This window comes from Cucurbita pepo, chromosome 14, assembly GCF_057944985.1.
Source record: "Cucurbita pepo subsp. pepo isolate OVF chromosome 14, ASM5794498v1, whole genome shotgun sequence".
Taxonomy (NCBI): Eukaryota; Viridiplantae; Streptophyta; class Magnoliopsida; order Cucurbitales; family Cucurbitaceae; genus Cucurbita; species Cucurbita pepo.
Window position 1 is genome coordinate 6,639,407 of NC_141811.1, and position 8,182 is coordinate 6,647,588.

Here is an 8,182-nt window from a genome sequence, read left to right on the forward strand (position 1 = left end):
CAAGATTTATACGTGAGAGAGATTTGAGATTTATGTGTAAGTTATATCTCAGATCTCCTTTTCTTTATCCAATTATTTAGTTCTCACATCTCCTTTTCTTTATCCAAATATTGTCACGATGGATAGCAGAAAAAAATAGAATCCATTAAATTGGGCCAAAATAACAGTAGAAAAAAATAGAATCTATTAAATTGGCTAAAATAATTGATAATCTAATTAAAAAGGTAACAAACAAAAATAAAAATGAAGGGTTAAAACAGATTTAACGTATCAGAATTTCTTCTCTCCTGCCAAAACAAACACAAAAAAAGGTTAAGATTTAGTTTGGCTAGTAAAAAGAGATTTTCTCTTACAGTAAGAGGAAGAGAAGATTGTGAATATAATTGAAATTATGAAAGAGTATTAAACACTGTAACAGAAAATAGTAAGAGGGAGAGAAGATTGTGAATATAATTGAAATTATGAAAGAGTATTAAACACTGTAACAGAAAATAGAATATCTGTAAAATTTTAATGGGTATTACATGGTTTGTATGAAAATAATACTATAACAAACATATATAAATATTTCAAGACCTAACTCAGGCAAAGACTCTAACGTTCGCACGAAGTATAACACATGGATCAATATAAATTAGAGAAACAATTTTGTAGAAATTTAAACTCGAAACTGATGTCATGGGCTCACATAGGTTGACTTGGAGTTCAATGGACTTTCATTAAGGATAACGACGGAATCGAACTTTCATTAAGGATATATTCGTGACAACGACTTAAGCTAACCAGGTAAGTGACCTTACTATTGGCATGGTTATATTTGATGTTGACACATGCCCTGTGGTTCTGCACGTGTCATATATATTGATATGTGTGAATTGTCTGTGGATCGATATGCTTCCTATATGTTATGTTATGTTATTATATGTGGTTTGTATGATAATAATTATGGTACGATGTGCTCAAGGATATGTTTGAGATAGGATACGAGAAGGATGCACAAAACGAAATGTACCGATAGAAGTAAGATACGTTCATGAAACGTTAAGGTTAGGTTACATACCAGAATGCTATGAATAGAAGAGATTGATGAAAGAATACGGTTAGGTTATGGGTAGAAAGGGATAGGTTTGTGATAGATTGATAGAACGATAGCGTCAGGGTAGTTCTTGTGATGATATGACTAAGGTATGTTACGTAATGATATGTCTGTGATAGGTATAAGAACGTTAAGGCTATGGTAAGTTAGAGAACGATATGACTATGAAGTGTTTACGTTATGACTTGTTTATGATATGATACATTGTATGCTAGATTATTGTGCTTAAGTACGTAGTTATGTGAACGTGAATATATGCTATGTATGCTTTTAGTCTGATGTGATGTGTAATGCATGTAACGATATGAGGTCCTTGAATGATTATGGCATGTTTGTATGGAATATGTGAATGTGAAGAGAATGAATTGTATGACATGAAACACGGTAAACTATCTGGAACCATAACCCCGGTAGAATTGTGTATGAAATGTGAAATGAAAATGAGAATGACATGAAGCCTGGAACGTGACAGAAATAGGGGGACCTCATGCATTATGTGTGTTCATGCATCTTGGGGGATACCCCCATCCCATCACAAGGGTACGGGCACGTACATCCAATGGCAGGACAACGATCGTTATGCATTGCATAGCGCTGCCGTGATGGTTCTAGTTTTAACGGGTCCCAGCATAAGGGACTCCCAGAGTATGCCCACCGGATAAGGACAGTGGCCCAGCGGTGTGCGAACTAGCTGGTAAGCCCATACTCGCACGTATGGGCTGTGTGTAGTGTATATGGTACACGTCCACGATTACTCGTTAGGACAGCACCGTAGGGGAAACGAAACGAAACGAAACGAAAGATAGGTCCCATCATTTCATTGCATGTGATTGTTGCATTTAACCCCAATAGTGGGGTCACTTACTGAGTATTTCTTTAAATACTCAAGCCATGTGCTAGTACATTTTTCAGGTTAAGGCAAGACATTCCTGTACGGCTGACGACAAAATCGCAACTCGAGATCATGGCACATGCATAGAATATTGGTATTTATTTTCTTAGACTTAGGATATAATAGAATGTTTTAAACTTAAACTCTTATTTATTTTATTTCGAGTCTTTTGTTGTGTCGTTTTAAAGATGTTTTCAAAACACGTAAGTCTATGGCTGTGTTTTAAGTTAAAGGTTATATTTTATGGAATTTAAATGAAGTCTTCCGCATTCAATGTATATGGTACGTATACAGTAGCGACCTTAAATTAAGTAGAAAATTTTGGGTCGTTACAGAAAAATACAAAAGACTCTAAAAGACAGACAAGGAATTGACGCTCCGGAACGACACCCCTCTATGACAGTGCAACTCTCGAACACCTCCCCACTTCGATCGATACCTGAAAAAAAAGAAGGGGAAAGAGGGTGAGTATAAAAATATACTCAGTAACCAACCTAGTTGTAGGCTCTTAATTGCATCCAAGTTTAGGAGAGAATCACCAACTATACTCTAGACCCTAGAGTCTCAGTACTCTAATACACAGTTCAGGGTGGAAGGACTTAACCTTTGAAGCGGTATTCAACGTTTGAGGATGAGGTGCTACATGTACTCCTCGTACAACCCAGCTAGAATTAGTCACTACATGGTCAACGTCCTTCTACAGGAGGGACCCATCATGCAAGCGACCTTGACCCACTCGCGTGATCAACATCTTACCATAAGATGGATCCCCATGCAGAGTAGTCAATCTACCACTGAGTAACACTTCCCTAATAGGCGTCTCGCCAAGCTCAACAGTACCACACCGGAGTAGGAAGGGAAGAGTAACAGCTCCCTAATTGGCGACTCGCCTCGCTCAACGGTACCACACCGAAGTAGGAAGGGAAGAGTAACATCTCCCTAACTGGCGTCTAGCCTAGCTCAACAGTACCACACCAGAGTAGGAAGGGAATAGTAACACCGTCCTAATTAGTGTCTCACCTCGCTCAACGGTACCACACCGAAGTAGGAAGGGAAGAGTAACATCTCCCTAACTGGCGTCTCGCCTAGCTCAACAGTACAACACTGGAGTAGGAGGGGAAGCGGAACATACTCAAGCGCTATACCAGATATTGTCGGCTAAGAGGTCATCTCTGTAACGACCCTAAATTTCAACATATCTAGAGTCGTCACTAACGTCTCATGCTCATCTCTAATGCAGAATAAAAATCTAAGCATGCTCATCTTTATTAGCGAAAAAATTTAAAACTTCAGAATACATTAAAACATTGGAAAACACTACCGGACTTACGTGTTTCAAACATCGTGCTGGAGTTCAAAAAGATAAAATAAAACGATTACAAATTAATTAATATAAATGAATGAAATGCAAACGCCCTATCCTAACCAAGACTAGGAATTAAATATGCAACTATCCTATGCACGCGCCACAATCTCTGATCACGATGCCACCGTCAACCGTACATGGGAGCCTTGCCTTTACCTGAAAAACAATATGGCACACGACCTGAGTATTTCGAAGAAATACTCAGTAAGTGACCCCACTATAGGGGCCATGCTAATACAAACACATGCAATCAAGAATAGGGACCTATCTCTAATCATCTTAGGGGTGGCCTCCAGTCTCGGACAAATTGGATGTGTAGTACTTCCCTACGCACGACTCACACGTGCGAGTGTGAGTCCCCAGGGTGCTCGCACACCCCCTGGACCCTCTGGTCAAGCTAATCTGTAGCGACGTCCGGAGGTCAGCGGAACCCCATAGTGTCATGCGCCTCATGAACACCTTCATCTATGTGCTTTCGCACCTGTGCGCATTCGCGCTCATCATAAGGTGCGCGTCCGCACTCATCATCTCTAGGGGAAGTAGCCCTATGCTTATGAACATACAAAATGCATGAGGTCCCTCTAAATCCATCGTAATGTCTCTTCTGACACAACCCTCTAGTCTCATCTCTTTGTTACTCTAGGTAACGCATACTCGTGGATATTTATATTAATATCATTTTCATGCTCTTAGGGTTGTGTCCTACGTCGATCTAACGACATGATGCAATATGGCACTCATCATCATCTAGCATGCTCAATATGGAAAACATCATCATATTAAGGTAAAAATCATGCAATCATCATGCTCATCATAATGCCACAACGTGCGTCAAACATATCAAGCGTCACTCAACAAAACATGTATATACTGGCACATATCATCAAGCATCATACAATTTATTTAGCCTATCCTATAGTAAGGCCACTTACTGGGTTGGCCTTGGCCAAAGTACTCCCTAAATAGCTAAACATAAGCTCCCATTCCGTGAGAGCTGCTTCCTACGTCGCTGGGGTTTGTTTTCTATCACACCGTTCACCACTTTCCGTTAGTATTTCACAATTAATTTACCTATAATTTAATAAATGTGAAATACAACTCTAAAACGGCCTCTGATACCTTAATCGGGGCCGAAAATAGAAACGGGAGGGTCGAAACAGTGGAAATCGGGCTGAAAACAGGTGAGCCGAGCCGAACAGCCGCTGGAGCCACTAGAGGAGCCGCCGGAGCGTCACCGGAGGGAGCCCGAGCCGAGCCGAGGGACTGCCTACGCCGCTGTGTGAAACGTGGCAGCAGAAGAGAAAGCCACGTCGGGCGGTAGTGTCGGGTCGAAGCGCGGGTCACAGTCTGGTTCGGGTCGTGGTTCGGGTCGCGGGTTGTGGAAGGCTACTGGGCCAAGACTAATCGTTGGGCCTCGACTTACTGGGCTGGGCCACAAGTGTTTGGTTTGCAGGCCGGCTCAATTGGACCGTGGGTCTAGTTTGGGTTGGTCCAACTGAACCGTAGCTTCTGGGCCGGTTTGAGGTTTGGGCCGCTGTAGTTGGGCTGGGCCGAAGGCAGAGGCCAAGGGAGGAACGGGCTGGCTCTCTTGGGTTCTGGGTTCGGGTTGACCCGGATCCGTGGATCTCGTCTTCCTTACCCGACTTTGGCCGATTTTCCGGCGAGCTTTCTCTCTCCTTCCCGCGGCATTTCCGTTGCCGATTTTGGTCCTCTTCCTTCCCTTTTCCTCTTTGTTCGTCGTTCTTCTTTCCTTTCTGGGAGTTTTGTGGCCTAAAAGCTCCTAAAAGCCACAGATCTAAGAATCAGTTAAGAAACCTAATTTTTCGACCTCGGTTACCGACGACGACGCTTACGAAATAACACAAAACGCACCCTGAGTTATTGTGCTTTCGTTAGGGATCCCTCTTATGGTGGTAACAGGTCGTTTGGTGTCGGTTTGAGGGTGGTTTGAGGGCTCGTCGAAGAAATTGGACACTCGCCGACGTTTGTCCAAAATCTCTCTCTCTCTCTCTCGAAATTTTCTCTCTTTTCTCCCTTTGCAGGTGTTCTGAAGATGCTAGGTGTCGTGGGCTGAGGGTGGGCGTGCTGTGGCCGTCGTTTCGCGAAACTCGGCGGTCGCCGAAAAATCCGCGGGTTTTCCGGCGACTGAGTTTTTTTTTTTTTTTTTTTTTTTCGTTTTCTCGTTTTCCTTTATTTATTAATTTATTATTATTATTATTATATATATATATATTTTTTTTTTTTCGTTTTCTCGTTTTCCTTTATTTATTTATTTATTATTATATATATATATTTTTTTTTTCTTTCTTTCCTCGGTCGTTACATTATCTACCCCTAAAAAGAACTTTCGTCCTCGAAAGTCTCAAAATCTTGTACCAACTTGGGGTATTTCTCTCTTATCTCGTCCTCACGCTCCCACATGGCTTCCTCACTGTGGTGATTCCGCCACAGTACCTTAACGAACGCAATACTCCTGTTGCGTAAGGTTTTTACTTCTCTAGCTAAGATTCTTACTGGTTTTTCCTCGTAGCTCAGATCTTCATTGAGTTGGAGTGGTTCGTAGTCTATTACGTGGATAGGATCCGTAATGTACTTCCTCAGCATCGACACATGAAATACATCATGTACTTCTGAGAGGGCTGGAGGTAAGACTAACTTATACGCTACCGGACCAACTCGCTCTAGGATCTTGAATGGTCCAATGAATTTAGAACTTAACTTGCCCTTATGTCCGAATCTTAACACACCTTTCATAGTTGCCACCTTGAGGAATACTGGGTCCCGCACCTCAAACTCCAGGTTTTTACGCCTTACATCGACGTAGCTTTTCTGTCTACTTTGAGCGGTACGCGTCCTCGCTCGAATTTTCTGGACAGCCTCATTGGTGAGTCGAACCAACTCGGGTCCTACTAATTCTCTCTCTCCTACCTCGTCCCAACATAGTGGGGACCTACACCGTTTCCCGTACAGGGCCTCAAACGGTGCCATTCCAATAGTTGCTTGGAAACTGTTGTTATACGAGAATTCCATTAGGTGGAGTTTGGAATCCCAACTTTCCTTAAAATCTAATACGCAAGCGCATAGCATGTCCTCTAGAATTTTGTTTAAACGCTCCGTTTGTCCATCTGTTTGGGGGTGAAAGGTGGTACTAAAGTCGAGGCGGGTATCCAGTGCTTTTTGAAGTCCACGCCAAAACGCTGACGTAAAGCGTGGCTCCCGATCCGACACTATAGACACTGGGACTCCATGTAGTCTTACTATTTCTTTCACGTACAGTTGTGCCCAATTGTCAACTGTATATGTAACCTTCCCAGGTAGAAAGTGTGCCGACTTGGTCAACCTCTCGACAACTACCCAGATCACTGTATAGCCTTTGGGCGTTTTGGGTAAACCTACTATGAAGTCCATCGCTATGTTTTCCCACTTCCACTTCGGTATGCTTAGGGGCTGCAACAACCCCACGGCCTTTTGTCTTGGAGCTCTCTGTAATCGATGCACAGACGCATCGATCCAGCTTTCTTCTTAACAAACAACACTGGCGCACCCCAGGGGGACACACTAGGTCGAATGAATCCTTTATCTAGTAAGTCTTGCAATTGCGCCTTGAGTTCCTTCAACTCTGCTGGCGCCATGCGATAGGGTTCTTTAGAAATAGGCCCAGTTCCCGGCTCGAGTTTGATGACGAAGTCGACCGCTCGGGAAGGGGGTATTCCAGGTAAGTCATCCGAAAATACATCCGGGAACTCGTTTACTATTGGCACGTTTACTAGGGTCTCTTCCTTTCCTCTTACGTCTACAGCACAAGCTAATATCGCCCATCCACCTTGTTGGACTAACCTCTTTGCTTTCATCATCGAGACTACCTTGGGGGTAATCCCGATATTTGTGCCTTTAAATTTAAAGGTAGGTCATGTCGGTGGTGAAAATTTTACTTCCTTTTTGCGACAGTCTATACTAGCTCGATTTTCAGCTAACCAATCCATGCCTAGTATGACGTTGAAATCTGTCATGTTTACCACCATCAGGTCAACGCTTAAAGTTTGGTTCCCTATGATTACTAGGCCATCCTTTACTCTATCCCTAGATACTAAGTCTACCCCCGCAAGGGGTGCTTACAGACATTTCATGCAATAAGGGTTCTAATTTGAACCCTGCTTATACAACAAAAGGCATGGAAATAAAGAAATGCATGGAACCAGAATCAAATAAGGTAAAAGCGAAATGACCTAAAATGGATAGTGTACCTGTCACCACGGCGTCGGACCTCCCAGTGTCCTTGCTGGTTGACGCGTATGCCCTAGCTTGAGCTCGCGGTGGTGCTGGTTGATCCGTTTGCTCTACTACTCTGGGCGGGTTTGCTTGTGCTGCAGCATTTCCGGCCGTGCAGTTCACGGCGATGTGCCCCTCTTGACCACATCTATAACACGCTCGGCTGCCAGCCATGCACCTCCCACCGTGTAGTCTTCCATAGATAGTGCACCCTTCCTCTCTCCTCCCTTTGGCCTCATCTTGATTCCTGGGGTTCCTGTCAGTATGTCGGGGAGGGTGTCGCTCATCCCATCTAGAAACGGGTCTGTTATTGGAACGGTGCCTACGTGCTAGTGGTGGACGGTCAGAGCCTCCTGATTCATGAGGACGCTTCTGCCCAATTATAACTGGCTCTTCACGTCGTTTCTCATCCTTTGGTTTCTCTAAAGCCTTGGTAGTTCTCAAGGCTTCCTCATAGGTCTTTGGGTTGAACGCCTCCAACATGCGGCAGATTCTTGGTTCCAAACCCAATACAAATTTCTCTGTCATCTTTTCCTCAGTGTCAACCATGGACGGTGCA